This window comes from Carassius carassius, chromosome 31 (genome assembly GCF_963082965.1).
Source record: "Carassius carassius chromosome 31, fCarCar2.1, whole genome shotgun sequence".
In the NCBI taxonomy this organism is placed as follows: Eukaryota; Metazoa; Chordata; class Actinopteri; order Cypriniformes; family Cyprinidae; genus Carassius; species Carassius carassius.
The window spans coordinates 30,577,779-30,599,738 of NC_081785.1; the positions used below are offsets into that span (position 1 = coordinate 30,577,779).

The 21,960-nt window shown below is 41.4% G+C and overlaps 1 protein-coding gene and 1 long non-coding RNA gene across 2 annotated transcripts in view; one reads left to right on the top strand and one right to left on the bottom strand.

The window, feature by feature from the left end:
* LOC132111963 (putative E3 ubiquitin-protein ligase UBR7) overlaps positions 1 to 21,960 on the bottom strand; it is a 361,771-nt gene that overhangs the window by 89,303 nt on the left and 250,508 nt on the right. The window lies entirely within an intron of this gene.
* Positions 16,121 to 17,613, top strand: LOC132112160 (uncharacterized). Its single transcript, XR_009424904.1, has 3 exons — positions 16,121 to 16,245; positions 16,646 to 16,692; positions 17,075 to 17,613. It is a non-coding gene; the product is annotated as an uncharacterized LOC132112160 (long non-coding RNA).

A 21,960-nucleotide genomic window follows, 5' to 3' on the forward strand; every position in this document is an offset into this window, starting at 1 on the left:
AAATAAATCACTTATATGATGTCTAAGTTTCTGTCTAGTGTTTTATAATTGAAAAACTATTTATTTTGCCGAGGCTTGAACTAGTGATAAGATGTGCCCGATTTGTCCTTTGGCCAAACCATCAAAAATGCATGAATTGTGTAGTATAGGATCGTAAAAAAAAAAGCCCTGCTAAGATTAGAAACACGGAAAGCAAGTAGCCCTGATGATAGCTTCTCAAGAATCATGCACCAGTTATAGCACATCTGATCAGTTCCTCATTTCAAGGGCATTCTACCAGCTGCATGGAGAGAAGCAGATATATGTCCAGTCCCAAAGCTTGCCCGACCAAATGAAAAATCTGACTGGAAACCGATGTTCTTTAATGGCGGATATATGTCTACTTTTGAGCTGCATTCGTGACCTGGAGGTGAGGCAGGCCCAGCTGAGAGAGCGGAGAGGAATCCTCCCGGGCTGACGCTCACAAGTCCGGGGTAAGTATACAGCACGCTGCTAACAGTCCCACAACTTCTACTTCTGCTTTTTTACCCTAATAAAAGTAATAGGGGCATTAAATAGTTCATAAAAAAACTTTGGACCCACTTTATATAAAGTGGCCTTAACTACTATGTACTTACATTTTAATTAATAATTTAGTACAATGCACTTATTGTGTACATACATGTTTTTATATTGTACTTATATTTAAAAAAAACTACATGTAATTACATATGTATTTAATTTCTGTAATTACATTTATAATTACACTGTTGACCCATACTTTATACCTTAACCCACCCTTAAACTTACCCATACCTCCAACCCTCTCCCTAACCTTACCCCTATCCCACCTCAATAGCAGCAAAAGTGTTTTACAATACAATATGAACACAATAAGTACATTGTACTTATTTTTATGTAAGTACATAGTAGTTAAGGCCACCTAATATAAAGTGGGACAAAAACTTTTATTCTAATGCTCATTATTAGCGTTAGCCACATTTATGCTAGCGATTAACTACTCTACAATCCAACATTCAAATTAAAATATTTAATAATGTTCATAACAGAAGCAGTGTTTGAGTAAAAGTACAGATACGTATAATAAAATACTACTCCAGTAAAAGTACTCCTTTTTAAATTTTACTCAAGTGAAAGTACAAAAGTGCTCAATCTTTTATGTGCTTAAAGTGGTTATATGATGCTTTTTTAAAGATCATTATTTTGTGTATTTGGTGTAACAGAATATGTTGACATGCTTTGATGTTCAGAAACACATTATTGTTCAAATACTGTACATTATTGTAGGTCCTCTATGCCCCGCCTCTCTCTCAAACACCTTGTTTTCTACGAAGTCCCTCCTTCTTACAAGCACAGTCTGCTCTCATTGGCCAACTCACCCAGTGCACTCTGATTGGCCGAATACTGCAAGCACTCATCGAATATGTAACTCCCCTTTCCATAATCGCCAGCTTCAGACAGTTAACAATGTCCTTAGTTTTACCATCAGTTCAAACCCTAAAGGGGAACGTGCCATTGAATTACAGAAAAAAAATGGTAGGCTATTGTCACGAAGTTCTTGTTTGGCAAAATGAATATAAGCTATTCTGTTTTTTAAGACAAGTTAAGTTAGAATACGCACATGTGAGTGGGGCTAGTGCAATCTAGTGGTTGCTGATTTTCTTTGGCTCAGCTGCATGTGGATCTCAGCTGTGTGTGTGTGGATTGGGCAAAAGGCCAAAAGGGCGGAACCAAAGTCTCAAAATTCAAATGAATCAAATAGAATTCAAATAGAATTCTTCTGACTCAGAAAAGACGTGGATGAATGCACGCACGTTGCCTGATCTACAAATGCACATTTTAATCCCTACATGCACAAATTATGATAATTTAATACAAACTATAAGATTTGCATTCACAAATGTCTCTATTTGAACAAAATGCTGCACATTAATGTAATTCTTAACTCAGCAGACACCAATTGAAAAGCATTTGTTTCAGTGCAGTGACGCACATTTGCAAATTTTTCAAATTGTATACACGTTAATGAATTGCACTGGGCCTTGTTCGTTCGTAGTTGTGTGTGTGTGTGTGTGTGTGTGTGTGTGTGTGTGTGTGTGTGTGTGTGTGTGTGAAACATGAAATGCTTTAAATTGAGAAAATGAAGTCTCAAAATTTAAATGAACCGAACAAGATCGACTCGAACTAGACGTCAATTAATGCACACGTATCACCTGCTCCACATATGCATGGATTCATTATTGCATGAACATTTTATGATATATTAATTCATAACAGAACATTTTTATTTGCAAACATGTCTGTATTTGTACAAATCACTGCACAATCAGTCCTGAATCAAACTGAAGGGCATTTGTTTGTGGTTAGTAAGGTACATGTATAAACTTTATGCAGTATATGGATAATTTTGCGTGCATCTATTAATCATTTTGTGTCTAATTTCATCCCATATAAAATGTACTTAAGTACTCTGTTACTGTCCACCACTGTTGTTTTTGTACATTTTGTACAGTTGTACGTATCTTTGTGTGTGCCTGTTGTATTAACCTCTTAAGTAGCCATACCTGTTGTTAATTAACACTCCTAAGTTTTAACCTCTGCTGATTTGCTCTTGGGACAGTTCGCCTACCATAAAAGCCAGCTAGTTCTCCAGTGCAAGGACAACGGGAGGCTTTCCCTCTGTCTCTCTTGTGAAGAGTCCCTGTCGCCTGTTGCAGACGTGTTGTTCCTTTTGGTTATTGATTGTTGTAGGACTCTTTTTATTTGAATCCCTGAGTGCAGGGCCAGTTTTATTTTCTCCAATGTACCGGGTCTTTTGACAATAATAGATCCTAGTGAACTGGCAAATTACAGACCCATTTCAAATCTTCCATTTATGTCTAAAATTTTTGAAAAAGTTGTGTCTGCCCAATTGTGCTCCTTCCTGCAAAAAAATAAAAATAAAATATCTGTATGAAGAATTTCAGTCAGGTTTCAGGCCTCACCATAGCACAGAAACTGCACTTGTTAAAATTACAAATGACCTGCTTCTTGCGTCAGATCAAGGCTGCATCTCATTGCTAGTTTTACTTGATCTTAGTGCTGCGTTCGACACCATAGATCATGACATACTCATAGATCGATTACAAAACTATACAGGTATTCAAGGGCAGGCTCTAAGATGGTTTAGATCCTACCTGTCCGATCGCTACCATTTTGTTTATTTAAATGCGGAGTCATCTCATTTATCATCAGTAAAATATGGAGTGCCACAAGGATCCGTCCTAGGTCCCCTTCTATTTTCAATATACATGTTGCCCCTTGGTAATATTATTAGAAAATACGGAATAAGCTTCCACTGTTATGCTGATGATACTCAGCTATATATCTCAATGAGACCAGATGAAACTTCCCAATTATCTAAGCTAACAGAGTGTGTTAAAAATGGATTGGATGACCAATAATTTTCTCCTATTAAATTCAGATAAGAGAGATATATTGCTTACTGGACCAAAAAACACTACACAGAATCTTGTAGATTATAATCTGCAACTAGATGGATGTACTGTTACTTCCTCTACAGTCAAAAATCTGTGTGTTATATTAGACAGCAATTTGTCTTTTGAAAATCATATTTCCAATGTTACAAAAACTGCATTCTTCCATCTTAGAAACATTGCCAAGCTACGAAACATGTTATCTGTTTCTGATGCAGAAAAGCTAGTTCATGCATTTATGACCTCTAGACTGGACTATTGTAATGCACTTCTAGGTGGTTGTCCTGCTTCTTCAATAAACAAGCTACAGGTCGTCCAAAATGCAGCAGCTAGAGTCCTTACCAGGTCAAGAAAATATGATCATATTACCCCAATTTTACAGTCTCTGCACTGGCTACCTATTAAGTTCTGTATCAGTTACAAATTATCATTACTTACCTATAAGACCCTAAATGGTTTAGCTCCTGCGTACCTAACGAGCCTTCTACCACGCTACAATCCATCACGCTCCCTAAGGTCACAAAACGCTGGACTTTTGGTAGTTCCTAGGATAGCAAAGTGTGATTGCATCATATAATAATTGCTGTCAATGTGTTCGTCGTTTGGTTGACTACGTCTTTAATTGATTTTTCTGTATATTTCTGCCATATGTACATAAATTGACAGTCACCACTCATAAGTTACTACTAAATATTGTAGAAACTTAATTTCCTGTAAAATTTCTTTGCAACGATTTATATAATAAAAAGTGCTATACATACATCAAACTTGAATTGAATTGAATTGAAGTGAATCAGAGAAGTGTGTCTGTATCTCTGCTCCTGGTCCTCATGTGTTTCTGCTGGTCATCAGACTGGATAAGTGATTTGCAGATCAAGAGAAGGAAACTGTGAAATGAGTCCAGAACAACATTGGTATAGATGCTGTACGTTACAGCATCATTCTGTTCACTCACACTGATCATCTGAAGGGAACATCATTAGATGAGTATATCAGAGAAAGTGTGTATAAGACAAAGACACTGGTTAACAGTAGTGGCAGATATCAAGCATTCAACATCAGAGACCCTAACCATAATCAGGTCAAAGAGCTGGTGGAGAAGATTGAAAACTTAGCAGAGGAAAATGAGTGGGGTTACTACAAAAATGAGTGGTTTCTTAAACGTAAGCGTTGGTTTATTGCAGCAGGCACAGCTGGATCAGCAGGAATCACTGTCATTGTAGTAACAGATTTAGTCTTTCCACCAGCACTAATAATTACACTGGGAGGTCTTGCTTTAGATGGCGGAATAGTGATATATATATATATAATATATATATAATAGTGATATATATAGGACAGTTTTGTGAATCATGGTTATCAAGACATTTCCAGTTGATTTGAACAGATGGTTTTCAATACAGGATTAAAAAATTATTTTTCCTGTGTGGTTAAAATAAGCATAGACCTTGATGTTTAAAAGTTTTTTCCAGTATGATCTTTTAGAAATAATTATTCACCCTGAGGCCTTATATTTAAAGTGTAAGTCAGAAGTGTCAGATTAATTGTTTCTGTAATTTAATTTGAAATAAAGGTAAATTGTCATGATCCGGGTTCCTTCTTTCTCTGTCTCCCTCTTGTGGTCTCACTTCACACTCATTCACTACACCATCTCTTTAGCCTCATCAGTCCCAGCTGTTCCCATTTACACTTATCTCCACTCTATCCTCTCACCTGTTCCCCCTTTCCCCCTGATTCTTCCTACTATTTCTAACCTTCTCTTTCTCTGTCTCTTTGTCAGTTTATTCCAAACTTTCAATGCTGATGAAGCTTCTCTTACCTCTCCTGTTGAGTCAAGTCTTGTTCTGTGTGAATCGTCTGGAAGCCTCACCTCGAGCGGGTAGATTTACCCTTACTCTTTCTTGCTCTTAACTCTCAGTATCCAGTCTACAGAACGCTCTCTCTCTGGTAGTGATAGTGATTGTAAGCGTAAACTTCACAAAATCTATAAACTGGTTCTTCAAATCTGATTGGTTAATCACAATGTTGTCCCAGGGACATGTCTCACTTGGTAAAATCAGGTTCTGCCTCTCTCTGCGGGCTTCGCCTCTCGCTGCAGTCTCCACTGGGACCTTTAACTTCACGTGCTCCAGTTATTAGTTCAGCTACTTTCAGGTTTAGCTCTGTGTCTACGAGCGAAGATTTCTGTTCGACTGTTATCTCTGTTTCCGGAGAGGATTTATGTTCTTTATTGATTCAGTGATTCGCTTCTAATTTCCATTAAAGGTTGATTGTGAATCTCTCTTTTGTGCCTCTCTCACTCACCATAACATAAATATGGTTTTTGATCTGATTTCTGCTTATAATAGTACTCCTTACAAATGCACTGCATATCAGTTTTTAAGTATTTTCAGTTTAATGCCTGTAGTTCAGATATTGCTGCACTATTTTCAAAAAGGTTCTCTGTGAATAAATGGTTTTATATGCTTGTATCCAAATCAACATCAAACATGATTTGTAGTTCCCTTTCAAGGGAACTTCGAACTGCGTCCTCTGAGGGGACACTATGGGGAACACCTCGTCGTGACCCGTGTCTGAAGCATACTTTGAAAAACGCCAACGTGTTGGCCGGCGACAGCCTCTGACGTCACTACAAGCGCGACTATAAATACGCGCCCGTAGGACCCATCACTATCTTCTTCGTCTTCAGTTGACTTTTTTGTTTGAAGCGTGCATCTGAGAAACGACCAAAACGGTAAGAGCGATCTATTACTGTTTTCATCATGGCTTCCACTAGCAAGGCGTTTAGACAGTGTGTGCATCCGTGTCAGCGTTTTCTGACACCCGATGACACACACACTCTTTGCGTCTCTTGTTTGGGCAAAGAGCATGCGCGCGATGTCCTTGAGGGGGCGGTCTGCGTGCACTGCGAGCGTTTCTCTTTGAGAAAGCTCCACTCTCGTTTGTCTCTCTTTTCGAGGAAAGAGGGACAGCCATCTGGATCCTGCGGCTCAGGTCCCGCCGTTGCCGAGGCAAGGAGGAGAATGAGCTCGTGGGGATCACAAATGGATCTCGCTGAGGAGTGTAGAGAGGGACCTTCCCTTTCACACTCTCCGGCGGCGAACGAGAGCGAACTTCGGGAGGCAGATGTGGTATCATTAACCCATTCTGACACTGAAGTTAGTGCTCTGCAGGGTTCTACCCAGGAAGAGCAGGAGATGTCTGAGAGTGGTGAAGAAGCTGAGGCTGAGCCTTCTCAATCCTCCTGTCCCGCGTATGAGGAGCTGTTAGAGGTTATGGATCGTGCCACGGCAAAATTAGATTTGCCATGGAAGCGTGCCAGTAAGGTGGCGCCACGAGGTCGCCTCGCTGAATGGTACTTGTCTGACCATAGCCCTCCAGCCCAGGTGAGCCTTCCATTCTTGCCTGACTTACATGCAGAAGTCGAAAAGGAATGGAAGAGGCCCTTTTCCTCTCGCATCCACTGGTTTCAGCATACGAGCTATGCTAATATCGAGGGCTTGCATGAGAACGGCTATGAGAGGATGCCCCCTGTAGAAGAGAGGCTTGCTATCTCTCTGTGGGGCAAATGTCCTCTCTTAAATCTCCCGCTTTGCCATCTAAGCCCCTCCAAGATACATCCCGCTTAAATGGCAGGTCATACGCGGCAGCTGGTCAGGCTGTGGCTTCACTGCACACGATGGCGGTGCTCCAGGCCTACCAGGCTGACCTGCTGAAGGACCTGGATACAAGTGAGGGCTTTTCACCTGACCAGGTAGCCGAGCTGCGCCGCACCACAGACCTCTCTCTCCGAGCTACCAAGCAGGCCGCCTCCGCCATGGGCAGGTCTATGGTGGCCATGGTGGTGACGGAGAGACATCTGTGGGTGAACCTGGCTGACATCGGGAAGGAAGAAAGGGGGTTTCTTCTCGATGCTCCGGTCTCACCTTCTGAGCTTTTTGGTACCTCCGTCGAGATGGTGGTCGGGAAGTTCAGGGAGGCAAGGGCGCGCTCAGCGGCCTTTAAATCCTTCATTCCACGAAGGTCCAGGTCCGAGCCCGAGCAACTCAGGGGTCCTGGCCCATCTCGATCTGAGGGTCGTAGAGGGGCGCAGAAGGCTAGTGTTGCGGCTCGCGCTCCTCCCCCGCCTAAGGGCAGGGGCAAGAGGAACCGCGGGTCACGGAGCGGTAAGCAGGGTCTGAGGGACGTGATTCGGACGAGGCAGCGTCCTCGCCCGGGTCAGAGCGGTAGGATGACCTAGTATCTCCGGATGTTTTTAACCTCTGTTTTTAAGCTCTGTTTTTTGTCCTCCCCTGCCTAATTCCCCTGTAGCCACCAGCTTTCCACCTGATCGAGGTTAGGTGGACGGTCTGCTGGTGGTTATATGTCTACTAACAATCTCTGTGAGTTTCCTTTACAGTAGCTAGGTGGCCAAAGAATTGGCACAGCACTGCAGGGAATTCCATAGATGTCCGGCCAGGTCACCCTGAGAGGCCGCCTGGCCGCTTGGCGCATCCGGGGAGGTGGTGGTTACGGCAGGAAGCTCTGTATTTACTGCCTCAGGTGATGCTCCCCTCGCCTAGAAAAGAGGGTTGGAGCTCACCGCTCCCGTGCGATCCAGCGCCTCTGCGATGCTTGGGAACCTCTCTGTACACACGCTTGCCTGTGTACTTTCTCAAAGCCACATAGTGGTCAGTGTGCACGTTAGCGCTTTGCACACTGTCTGAAATCCACGTAAAGTGGTAAGTGTGCACGCAAGACTCTGCGCACTTTCTAAAATCCTGTATGGTAAGGGTTACGCGCTCCGCTTCGTTCCCTTTCTTGGGATGATTCGCCCCCGGTGTTCCTTGGGCTTCATCCAACCAGTGTGTATTTGTTATGCACCTCAAGCATCGCTTCCCTCAACATGAGGGGCTGGGTGGACTCCCACATATTGTGGTTATCAGGTGTTAGGCTTCATCAGGCCTCCCTGATGGTGAGCTCCCACATACGGTGGTGGCCAGGTAGTAGGCCTCACCAGGCCTCCCTGGAGATTTAGCTTCCACATACTATGCGTTTCCACGGGGTAGCATATTGTGGTTTTTTCAGATAGTAGGCTTCATCAGGTCTCTCTGAAGATGAGCTCCCACTTACTGTGGTTGCCAGGTAGTAGGCCTCACCAGGCCTCCCTGGAGATTTAGCTCCCACATACTGTGCGTCTCCTCTCTATAGCATATTGTGGTTTTCAGATAGTAGGCTTCACCAGGTCTCTCTGAAGGTGAGCTCCCACGTTCGGTGATCGCCAGGTAGTAGGCCTCACCAGGCCTCCCTGGAGATTTAGCTCCCACATACTATGCGTTTCCACGGAATAGCATGTTGTGGCTTTTTCAGATAGTAGGCTTCACCAGGTCTCTCTGAAGATGAGCTCCCACATACTGTGGTTGCCAGGTAGTAGGCCTCACCAGGCCTCCCTGGAGATTTAGCTCCCACAGGCTATGCGTTTCCACGGAATAGCATATTGTGGCTTTTTCAGATAGTAGGCTTCACCAGGGGTCTCATTTATAAAACTATGCGTAGGATCTTTACTAAAAGTTTACGTGCGCCCAAAAGCCAAAAATGGCGTACGCCAAAAAATATTCCGATTTATAAAACCGTGCGTACGCACACCTGTAAGCAATGTTCCCTTTATAAATCACAGATCACCCGCAGATGTGCGTACGTGAACCAGCCTCATATCCCGCCCTGTACACGCCCATTTTTAACCATAAATAGTCAATGCAAATCACCTCATGATTGCTGATCAGCATGTAAATGAGAGTGGAATCCCATATATACCTGGAAAACTGGCATGCGACCCGCCAATTAATTAATCCAAGAAAGTGAAAACGTGCATTTCTGTTAGCCTAATTTTAATAATGGCGACAGGTGAGAAAAGAGGAAAAAAACGTAATTTCTCAGATACTGAGATTGAAACACTTGTAGGGGAGGTGGAGGCTCGGAAAACTGTGTTATTTGGTGGCCACAGCAGTGGGGTCACTAATAAAAAGAAGCAGTGCGAGTGGCAAAGTATTGCTTCTGCCGTCAATTGTGTCAGTGGGACAGAACGGACAGTTGCAGAATTAAAGAAAAAATGGTCCGACCTGAAGGTATACAATTTTTTTTTTTACCAACATATTACATTTGTGTTTTATTAGGCTATATACCTATATAAATAGCAATATTGATTTTCAAAAAGTTTTATTTACATGTGCTTACAGTATGCAAAATATGTGAAATAAAGATTCTCATTCATTCAAGGTGGAGGCAAAGAGAAAACTGTCCTCCCACCGCCAGAGCGTGGCTGCAACTGGTGGGGGCCCATGTACAGCTGATCTCACATCAGTGGACAGCAAAATCGCGGCTATAATTGGGGAGGTCAGCGTGTGTGGTATTGTGTCGGAAAAGGAGGGAGACACTGACGTGACTGAAACCACAGAGGAGCAAGGTTAAACCGATTTTTAATCATTAACGCTGTACATTTGAGTGTGTGGGGTGATAAATGGATAAATGTTGCCAATTGTTTGTCCTCCAGTCCTTCCGGAGTCTGAAGCTGTAAATGAACAGGAGGTTCAGGGTGAGGGGTTCTCAGATGCAGATGCACAGCGTCCGGCTCAAAGCAGTGCCCCTTCTGCGTCTGGCACGTCCAAAAGTGGTCGGGTACTCACTGACGCAGTCCTGCAGTTACAGCGAGAGACAATAAACGCTGTCAACAGGGTTGCAGATGAGCTACGGCAGATGAGAGAAGTGATGCAAGAAATTGCACAATCATTAAAAGATGCAGTTAAAACATGAACCTTGAGTTTTGTCTTTCTTTACAAACGCCGCATGACATCCTCACGGATTCTTGCACCTCGTTGATATCCCTCTTGTCGGCCAGGGGGCTGTGGCTCGGGGTCGTAATGCTGGGGTAGAGGGAGATCAGGAGGGAGAGGAATACCGTTTCTCAGTGCTATATTGTGCAAAACACCACACGCCCTGACAATCTTGCACACTTTTGCTGGATGGTATAAAAGTCTGCCACCCGAGGCATCCAGAGCACGCCATCTGCATTTCAGGATGCCGATGGCACGCTCCACAACTGCGCGGGCACGAGAGTGGACCTCGTTATAATGAGTTTCCTCTGCGCTCTGCGGGTTTAAAAATGGGGTGAGGAGCCAGCGTCTCAGGGGGTAGCCACTGTCGCCTGCAGGTTATAATTATATTAAAAACAAAATTGTTACAGTTTCTACTTTTTAATATTGTTAAACTCACCAAGAAGCCAGCCATCACGTACTGCGCCTGCATTTAGTCTGTTCCCTACACTGCTATGTGTCAAGATAAAGGAATCATGTGTTGAACCAGGCCAGCGTGCCACAATGTTTGTGAGGGTCATGTTGGAGTCACATATGATTTGCACATTAATAGAATGCACATGCTTTCTATTAACATAAGCAAATTCATTTTCAGATGGTGCCCTTATAGCAACATGAGTGCAGTCAATTGCGCCGATTACATTTGGGAAACCAGACATTGCTGCAAATTGCGTTTTAATTTCGGCCTGTTCTCGCACAGTGTAGGGGAACCTGATGTATCGACTAACCATATTAAGTATACCATTTAAAACGACAGATATTATGGCACTCAGGGACGGCTGTGATATACCAGACCTATAGGGTGAGATGATAGATTCCAATAGAATTATTTCATATACAAAAAGGTCTTAGAGACAAATTTGAGGATTACTTATAGTTTTTTTATATTATTAATTTACCTGTCTGCCAATTCCCGCTGGAAACAGCCGGTTGCCAAGAACCCCAGAGTGGTGAGGACTTGTATTTGGACTGGGATGGCATGGTTCCGGCGTGTTGCCCTCTCTAATACTGGACCCAATTCAGCACATAGATCCAAGAGCACAGCTCTAGGGAATCTAAATCGGCTTATTAGCCAGTCATCATCATGGGCCAGGAAATCATCATGGTCCCTGAAAACTCGTTCTCTCCTTATTCTGCCATTAGCGTAATCCTCCAACAGTGCCAGGAGTGCCATCATGAAGCATTACATACCCGGGTCACCGGAGAATTTATATGTTTCTAGCAAATAGACTGATCGTTAACACCTTGACAAAATCACTTAATTAATTTGTGGGCGAAAATTTAAGACGAAAATGTTATAGTGAACACATGCTTCTTGACGGTTTTGTAATGAACACCGTAATAGTTAGGACCGATGATGAGTAGCGATTGTGCTTCATGACTGTATTTGCAGACTTTGACATTTTATGATATAGGCTATGTACATTAAGGAAAATATTTCCTTTTTACACTGTGTTCTGCAGTTCTCTAATAAAAGGGTATTTCATGCTATTCTGTAGGCTATCACATGTATCGCGCCATGTCCTCCTGTGCTCCCGTTGTGGACAATGTGACTGTAAGGCAGCGCTGATTATTATTTTATTTTACTTTTAATACATTTTGAATTACGTTTGGATTTTACTAGATGTATATAGCCTAAAACAATCGGCACAAATAACACTGTTGGATTTAATCTTCATGATAATGTGGATATAACGTATGAAATGGAGTGAAAATTAAATGTCATTCATTCTTATAATCGTTCTTCTCACATTTATTTTCTACAATCTAACTTCAGTTCACGACCTCACCATCGGTGTCGCCAATTCCCTTTGTCTCCAGAATGTGCGTACGCACGGCTCAAAGTTTGCTTAAAGGTGCGCACATTCTCCCGTCAAGTTTGTTTTTTATAGATCACAACCTTTGCGTGGGAACTGGCGTACGTACGTTTCCAGCCCCGTTTTGTGCGTACGCACGCTTTATAAATGAGGCCCCTGGTCTCTCTGAAGACGAGCTCCCACATACTGTGGTTGCCAGGTAGTAGGCCTCACCAGGCCTCCCTGGAGATTTAGCTCCCACATACTATGCGTTTCTACGGAATAGCACATTGTGGTTTTCAGATAGTAGGCTTCATCAGGTCTCTCTGAATACGAGCTCCCACATACTGTGGTTGCCAGGTAGTAGGCCTCACCAGGCCTCCCTGGAGATTTAGCTCCCACATATTGTGCGTTCCACTAAATAGCACATTGTGGTTTTAAGATAGTAGGCTTCATCAGGTCTCTCTGAAGACGAGCTCCCACATACTGTGGTTGCCAGGTAGTAGGCCTCACCAGGCCTCCCTGGAGATTTAGCTCCCACATACTGTGCGCTTCCTAAAAAACGAGCTCCCGCGATTTGTGGTTGTCAGGTAGTAGGCCTCACCAGGCCTCCCTGGAGTCGAGTTCCATATTGCTTTCAGTTTCCACTGAAGTGGTTATCTGGTAACAGATAGTAGGCCTCTCTAGGCCTCTCTGTAGGTGAACTCCCACATATTGTGGTTATCAGGTAGCAGGCTTCACAGGCCTCTCTGAATGTGAGCTCCCACATATTGTGGTTGTCAGGTAACCTTTCAGTACACACGCTTGCCTGTGTACTTTCTCAAATCCACATGGTGGTCAGTGTGCACGTTAACGCTTTGCGCACTGTCTGAAATTCACGTAAAGTGGTAAGTGTGCACGCAAGTCTCTGCGCACTTTCTGAAATCCACGTAAAGTGGTAAGTGTGCATGCAAGACTCTGCGCACTTTCTAAAATCCTGTATGGTAAGGGTTACGCGCTCCGCTTCGTTCCCTTTCTTGGGATGTTTCACCCCGGTGTTCCTTGGGCTTCATCCAACCGGTGTGTACTTATTGTACACCCCAAGCCCCCTCAACTTGGGGGGGCTGTGTGGGCAATTCTCGGGTAGTTCAGCAGCGCTCCCCTTTTCTGAAAGGGTCATCTATGAGCATGCTGCTCGGAGCTCGGAGTCTTCCTCTCTTGGGAGACTGATTCCCAGTTCTTCAGAGCGCTCCAGTACCACATACTGTTTGAGACGTTCTGTGAGAGCAGGCATCCTGCTGAGGCAGGGGCTGAGGCCTCCAATTGCTCTGCTCTCGGGCCATTCTTCTACGAGCTGCTCTGACAGAGTTCCACGAGAACCCCTCCTTAGAACAGTATTTGTAAATCCATGTTATGGTAAGTGTGCACGGGAGTCTTTGTGCACTTTCTGAAATCCACATTGTGGTAAGTTCGCACGCTAGTCTCTGCGTTCTTTCTAAAATCCCTAGATGGTAAGGGCTTCGCGCTGCTGCTTTGTGCCCTTTCTTGAGTTGGTTTAAGCCCCGTTCATCTTGGGCACCACTCCACCTAGGTATCCTCGGATACCTATCTAGAACAGGGCGCCGCTACTAGAGTGCTGTGGGGACAGCCCTTTCGGCAGGTTTTGCAAAAGCTAGCAGTAGCCCCTGTGTGACAGGCAAAGACTTGGTAGAGGAAAGGGCCAGGCTCTTAGCCGTATCCCTTTAAAGAAATCTCTGTGATTCCAAGCCTTTAGCTCTACCCCGGGCCAGGGCCCTACAGGATAAGCTGGGTATGTAGCTTAGGCCTTTGGCCGTAAGGGATAATGTCATAAGGCAGCCGTCAGACCGTCCCAGGGGCGACTCCCGGTGAAGAGAAAAGCAGTAGAGTTGGTACTTAGTGTTTGCCATGATTCTGGTCTGCACTCCCCTCAGCATGGCGGCGTGGGTATACTGTTCCCCTATAGTGTCCCCTCAGAGGATGCAGTTCAAAGTTCCCTTGAAAGGGAACGTCTCAGGTTACGAATGTAACCATGGTTCCCTGAGAGGGAACGAGACACTGCGTCCTCTAGCTCCCTGCCATGCTTCGGACGCAAGCTTCACGAAGAAGATAGGGACGGGTCCTACGGGCGCATATTTATAGTCGCGCTGGTAGTGACGTCAAAGGCTGTCGCCGGCCAACATGTTGGCGTTTTTCAAAGTATGCTTCAGACACGGGTCACGACGAGGTGTTCCCCATAGTATCCCCTCAGAGGACGCAGTGTCTCGTTCCCTCTCAGGGAACCATGGTTACATTCGTAACCTGAGACGTTTTCCATTAGTGCACCAAAAGAAAGTTGTCTCATGAAATGTCTCCATAAAATATAAAAACCATCATGTGCATATGAGCTTGTTTTTATTACTTTTTGAAGACCAAAAGAATGGACAGAGATTGTAAAATAAGAAAAGTTTATAGCTTATATTGGACCCCACAAAGACATGATCTTTTATGGAAGACTATAAAATCATCCAAACCTGCACTAACCCCAAACACACAGAAATCTGTCCCTACACCTGTCATATATTTATCGTTAGAAATCGTGATCATCCTATATGATCATCCACTGGTGGCGATGGGTCCAGATGTATTTAAGCTTACGATGCTTTTGGGAAACACAGTCCAGAGCGGCAGGAAAGACTCTTTCATCTAGATTTTAAGTTAATTTCTCTGACGATTATATTGGTCATGGTTAAAATGATGAAAAAGACTTTAATCCCTAAACCAGTCTCTTATGTCAGCAGGTTATGATAGTGTTATCCTCATCATCATCTTCATCAGTCAGATATGTTCAGAGTTGGAGAGGAATGTGTGTTTGTCAAGCGGTCACAGGTTGATGTGTTTCTGTTTCATGTAAAGCAACACCCTGATTCTCCTAAACATATTTCACATATGATGATGATGATGATGATGATGGAAAGAATCAGGTTTCATCAAAACACAAACACACGAGTGGTGACGGGGTTTGATTCTTTGGTCTAGTAGTTTATCTCAAAGTATTTTGCACTTTCTCTCTCGAGAGAGTCACTGTAACTCTGAAGTCCCTATAAAAACATGCTCACAGCAGTCTGTCTTTTGATTGGTTAAAATAGCAAAAAATGCCACAGATTCTCTCCATCATCATAAGACGAACATGTTTAGAGGAACAGGAGTGGCACGCAAGAATTTCATTTTATAGGAAACAGAAACACATTATTCAAGCAGAGTCTTGAGCAACACATACAGTACAACACAACTGCTGCAGGTTTGCTCATGTAGATTAACATTAAATCATGTTCTGAGAAAAAATACCAAAATTATTTGATGTGTAAAGCAAGAAAAAAGGCCACTGGGGTCAGAAAAGTGATCTTGTTTCCCTTGAAATTGAATGAAGATAATATTTTGTATCCCCATTGGCAGATTTATTATAAAACATATTAGAGAAAACTATGTTTTCATCGACTGATATCAGCATCACATGAATGAGTTCATGATTTCTTTATAACAGATCAAACCTGATGATCAGCACAGATTCTTTACATCATCATCAGTGAAAGATGTTCAGAGTAACAGGTGTGTTGTGTGTAAGTTTCACTTTATAGAAAACAGAAACTCTCAGCTTCTCTTGAGGCCTCTGGAGAAACATGAGAAAACATGAGCTTTAGCTTTGGATATGAAGCAAGTTAACTGGACGGGCAGCTGTTCTTGGCATCATTCAGTACCTGAAGGCACATGACTACATATTTGATAGTCGAGATGAACAGCATTTTTTGTGTCATCATCATCCACTGAACTGGTTTCAGAAATTCCTCACCTTGAAGGGTCAGGCCTAATCAGACTATAAAAGAGCAATCACGAAAAATGAACACATTCTGGGGCAGGAGCACTACCACAATTAATCTGACAGTCTCGACAGTCGATTTAAAGACGAAACAAACCGTAATAGCATCAAACAGAAGATTTCTACAGACAACTGGAAGACAAAACTCATCTCAACACATCAACAAGAAGATTTCTACAGTCTGTTCTAAGTCCAGACTGACCTCGATACTGTCGAACTTCAGACTTTCACTTGGGTGTCTCCTGCCCCAGGATCAGATCTGGCTAATGATGGTGAGTTATTCTGCTCTGATTGAATTAGTTTGGATTTCCTTGCTTTGGTCTTTAAATGTCTTCTTACTATGTTTCTCTTATATCATTTTTAAATTCAATTAAAAAATGTTATAATGTGAAGTGTATATGATTTTTAAATGCTATATTTTAAATGTTTAAAACCCATATACACACACACACACACACACACTGGTTAAACTTTAAAGGGTGTGGCCTAATCACAACCAAACAAACCAAAAATGTAGTGCATGTGAAATATTTTAGAAATATTTAGAAATATTAGAAATATTTAACATTTAAAATACTTAAATACAGTACTGTATTTCTGCTCTATCTAAGGTTTACATTAAGGTTAAAAAATATACTAACAATTGGTTTTGATTCTCCTTTTTCATTATAGAACAGAAGAAAGCAAGCTGAGGTCAAAAGACAGCGAGATTTCAGACGGTAAGAAATAATTTATGTACACAATAAACAGATTCTGATCGCATGCACTGCTTCAGATGCAGACGTCTTTCCATGTTTCTAAAAAAAAAAAAAATTATTTCTTAAAATATCGAGTTTTGTCTTTTGTGAAAGGTATATTTGTGACTTTGTCAATAAGAGCATTTTACGCAATCTGTTTAACAAATAAATGAAGATTGCAGCCTGGTGATTGGAACACTAAACGTAATTAAAGAAATAAAGTGATCAGCAGAACAGTAGATTATAAAAGGTGAAACACATAAATGCTAGAGCCAGGACTACACTGTTATTAATTGTGTGAAATGAATAATATAATCTACAGTCACTAGTTATTCATCTGGTTTCCCTCTCGATGTTTTATCAGACCGATGGAGGTTTCGCAGGATGAAGATGAAGATCGGTGGATATACAGAGATAAAAATGCCATCATCAGCATTATTAATTTGAAAGACAGGATGACATATGTTGAAAAAGTAGTTAATCTGATTTATTCGAATTTTCCTCCTCATTTGAATATTTTAGAAAAAAAACATATATTTTTTCCTGTCAATCAAACTGTGTCTGCTAAAATGTCATATTTTATAAGGCACTTTAAAATCTATGAAAAGGTTGATTTACACAATCAGTTCGCATTTACAGTGATTGAACTTATAAAAGGAGATCCTATATTAATCGGACCCTTTAAGCCAAAAAACATTTATCTGAATGGAAAACATTCTGAGACGCATCATACTGAACATCAATGCATACAACCTCTAGATCAGTATATTAAGAAGAATAAGAGTATGATAAAAGCTATACACATGTTTACAAAATTAAGCCCCTGTTTATTTATAAAAGGTCATTGTGATCCTTGTATGATCAAGTTAGCTAATTTCTCTGAAGAAATGATTAATAAATATAACATAGATCTTTACATCACCTTTCAGGACATTTATGGTGCGTCAGGGAATATAGTAAAAGATCCGAAGGGTGTGAGTTGTAAAGATCCTTTGATTGAAACAAAAGTATTGGAGTTAAAAGAAATGTTGAATGAAAAACTCTGTAGATCCAAATTTCCAGTGAAGAGTTTCCAGGAAAACCAGAGAATAAGCACAAATAAAAGCATCAAAAACTTTCTTAAAGAAGAAATGCTTAAATCTAACTTAATGACGTGGATAGATGTGAGCTACATTTTAAAAGTCATTTCAGTTAAATTTCCAGGTAAACCAATGACATACCATGAATTCAAGAACTATGGAGAAGGACAGGCAGATGAAATAAAAAAACAGCTAAACAACTTGAATATTAGTGAAGACATTACTAAAAAAATATATGACATTTTTTATTATAAGTGGTGTCGTTTAGTTTATGCAGAATATGAGGAGTTTATATATCAGGAGCTCAGTGATTATATTAACACCTTTGCTGTTGCATTCGCTTATAAAGACATAAAAGCCATCACAAACCGTTTTCATCTGGAAAGAGTCGATTTAACTTTTTAGAAAGAACTCCAGATGCTTTATGTTTGTTTCTGCAAGTCTATCTTGTTTTTCTGGATCATTTAGCTTAGACTCCATGATCTGTCAGTTTTAGTCTGTTTCTGTCCTCTTCTCATTTGATGTAAAATGATTAATTTGAGTATTTCTCTGTAATCATCTCCATAAAGAGATGATGAGACTCGAGACACTGTCAGGCTGCTGATTCTCTGTCTTAACACCTGTTAAACACAGCTGCATTTGTTTAATAAATCAGCTTGCTTTCACTTTGTCTCCTGCTTGATGTTTTTGGCTTCATGAGAGGGAGTCTCTAATGGAGAAGAGAGTTAACTTTAACTCTCTTACCTGAAACTAGAGACCCTTTTCAAATGGATAATCTGGACTAACGTGATGTATATGACTGAAACAGGTCCTGACAGGTGTAAGTGAAGGCCTGATGAAAAGAGTCAATTCTGAGAAAGAACAAATAATCAGCCATTAAAACAAGAAATTTTAAAGGTCTTTTGTATAACGTTTTAAAGGAATCATGTAATTGCTTTTCTTGATCTGATTTTATTAATTAATTGTGATTGTGTTGTTTGTGGTACTGTCTCTGTGATTCTTTTAGTATGAAACTTTATGTGCCGATGTCATGACCAGGTCTTACTGGAAGAAGAGATAGCAATATCTCAATGTGATTTCCTGGTTAAATAAAGGAATAATAAAATAAAGGGTGACGTATACCCCGAGATACAAAGATTTAGAGACGGATTACAAAATATGCAAGCATTTAATTAATAAAAGTTCAAGTAAACCTAAAAAGCTAATGCTGAACAACAGACTTTTAAACAGGTAAGTCCCCTGCAGCATGTGTAAATATGTGAAGTAGATCAACTTTTATCGGAGGATGAGTAGATTTCCCACTACAGCCAGATATACAGTTTTAGATGCTGCCTGTGAGCTAAACAAAGAATGTAGAAACAGGAAACCAAGAAATGAGACCTACACTTTCACTACTTCTCCCCACAGCTTCTCAAATGTTTGTATCCCCAGGATACATCACCTCTTTTAGATTCACATTTTTTAAAAATTGTAAACAGTTGGCAAACATTGCTGAATTGACTCATCATGTTTAGCACCTTACATCATACCTCAGTTTGCAGTAAACCCTGCCTTCTTCGACTTCGTTGCCTATTTCAGAATCAGAATCAGAATCAGAAATGCCTGCGCATACAAGGAATTTGTTTTAGTGACATAAGCTTCCAGTAAACAGAGACGACAACACACACACACACACACAAACACAAAAAGGCAAATAAATAAGTGTATAAACAATTGTGCTATAAATGATAATGGAATAGGATTGAGTAAGATGCAGGGATGTACTAGGATGCAGGGGTAACAAATAAATATAAGGATCTTACTATCACTCTCTGTTTTTTAAAAGTGGTAAAATATAACTTAATTCACACCATATTTCTGATATTATCGATCAATCTTATCAGATCAACTTCGATCGTTCACTTTTATTTTATTTCCGTGAGTGCAGTACACCTGCAAAGCGTTAGCACTCGTTAGCTTGTCTTTAGCGTTTTCATTCGAACCTATCGCTGTTTTCTTTTCTCCTCTCCCTCGCTCCAGTTCATCAAACAACCGCAGTAAGAAGTTTCATCAAGCACGGTGAGTAATGGCTTCTCCTATCATTGTTTCTTGCACCTCTTGCCACATGTACAGTTTATCTATCTCTGTCGCTGATGAGGGATTCACATGTGATAAATGCAGGGAAATAGTTAGGCTGACAGAGAAGATTTCAGGATTAGAGACACGCATCCAAACTTTAATTGAGGACAGTAAAAATGTTAGGGCTCTAGATACGGCTTTGGATGCGTCTAGCTCAGGGATTCCTGTACATTGTTCGGTTCCGGAAACAGAGCCCCTGACGCAGGGCAACTGGGTGACGGTGAGGCAGCGTAGTCGTGGGTCAAAACACCGCTCTTCTGTTCCGATCAAAACATTAAACAGGTTCTCCCCACTCAGTGATGCACCCACTGAGAAACCTGATGAAAGTGCTCTAGTTATTGGTGATTCTATTGTACGGAACGTGAATATAGAGACACCAGCCACCATAGTCAAATGTTTACCGGGAGCCAGAGCGCCTGACATCTTGGCAAATTTAAAAGTGCTGGCTAATGCTAAACGTAAATACAGTAAGATTGTTATTCATGCCGGCGCTAATGATGTTCGACTTCGCCAGTCGGAGATCACTAAAAATAACATTAAAGAGGTGTGTGAACTTGCAAGCACGATGTCAGACACTGTAATATGCTCTGGTCCCCTCCCTGCTTACCGTGGTGATGAGATGCATAGCAGATTGTCATCACTCAATGGCTGGATGTCTAAGTGGTGCCCACAGAATAACATAGGTTTCATAGACAATTGGACGAGCTTTTGGGGCAGACCTGACCTGTTTAAAAGAGATGGTCTTCATCCCTCCTGGGGTGGCGCCACTCTTCTCTCTAGAAATATGGCAAATAGTCTTAGTGTTTATACTTGACTAACTGGGGCCCAGGTCAGGAAGCAGACAGACTGGCTAAACCGACCGTCTGCTAGCTGCCTCCCGTCACAGAGGTCAGTTAATTCTCAGCACATAGAGACTCTTTCACCTAGATATCACACTATAGAGACTGTGTCTGTTCCCCGAACTAGAAAAAACAAAAAACGTCCAAACCAAGTTAAGATTAACAATTTAATTGAGGTTCAACAAATAAAAAACAGAAGCAATATGGATAAACAAATGATAAAGCTTGGCTTATTGAATATCAGATCCCTTTCTACGAAAACACTTTTTGTAAATAATTTGACCACTGATCATAATCTAGATGTACTCTGTTTGACAGAAACCTGGCTAAAACCTGATGATTACATTATTTTAAATGAGTCCACCCCCCAAGATTACTGTTATAAACATGAGCCACGTCTAAAAGGCAAAGGTGGAGGTGTTGCTTCAATTTATAACAACGATTTCAGGATCTCTCAGAGAGCAGGCTTCAAGTATAACTCGTTTGAAGTAATGGTGCTTCATATAACATTATCCAGAGAAACAAATGTTAATGATAAATCCCCTGTTATGTTTGTACTGGCTACTGTATACAGGCCACCAGGGCACCATACAGACTTTATTAAAGAGTTTGGTGATTTTACATCCGAGTTAGTTCTGGCTGCAGATAAAGTCTTAATAGTTGGTGATTTTAATATCCATGTTTATAATGAAAACGATGCATTGGGATCAGCATTTATAGACATTCTGAACTCTATTGGTGTTAGACAACACGTTTCAGGACCTACTCATTGTCGAAATCATACTCTAGATTTAATACTGTCACATGGAATTGATGTTGATGGTGTTGAAATTATTCAGCCAAGTGATGATATCTCAGATCATTATTTAGTTCTGTGCAAACTTCATATAGCCAAAATTGTAAATCCTACTTTTTGTTACAAGTATGGAAGAACCATCACTTCTAACACAAAAGACTGCTTTTTAAGTTATCTTCCTGATGTATCCAAATTCCTTAGCATATCCAAAACCTCAGAACTTGATGATGTAACAGAAACTATGGACTCTCTCTTTTCTAGCACTTTAAATACAGTTGCTCCTTTACGCTTAAGGAAGGTTAAGGAAAACAGTTTGACACCATGGTATAATGAGCATACTCGCACCCTAAAGAGAGCAGCCCCGAAAAATGGAGCGCAGCTGGAGGAAAACAAAACTAGAAGTATTTCGTATTGCTTG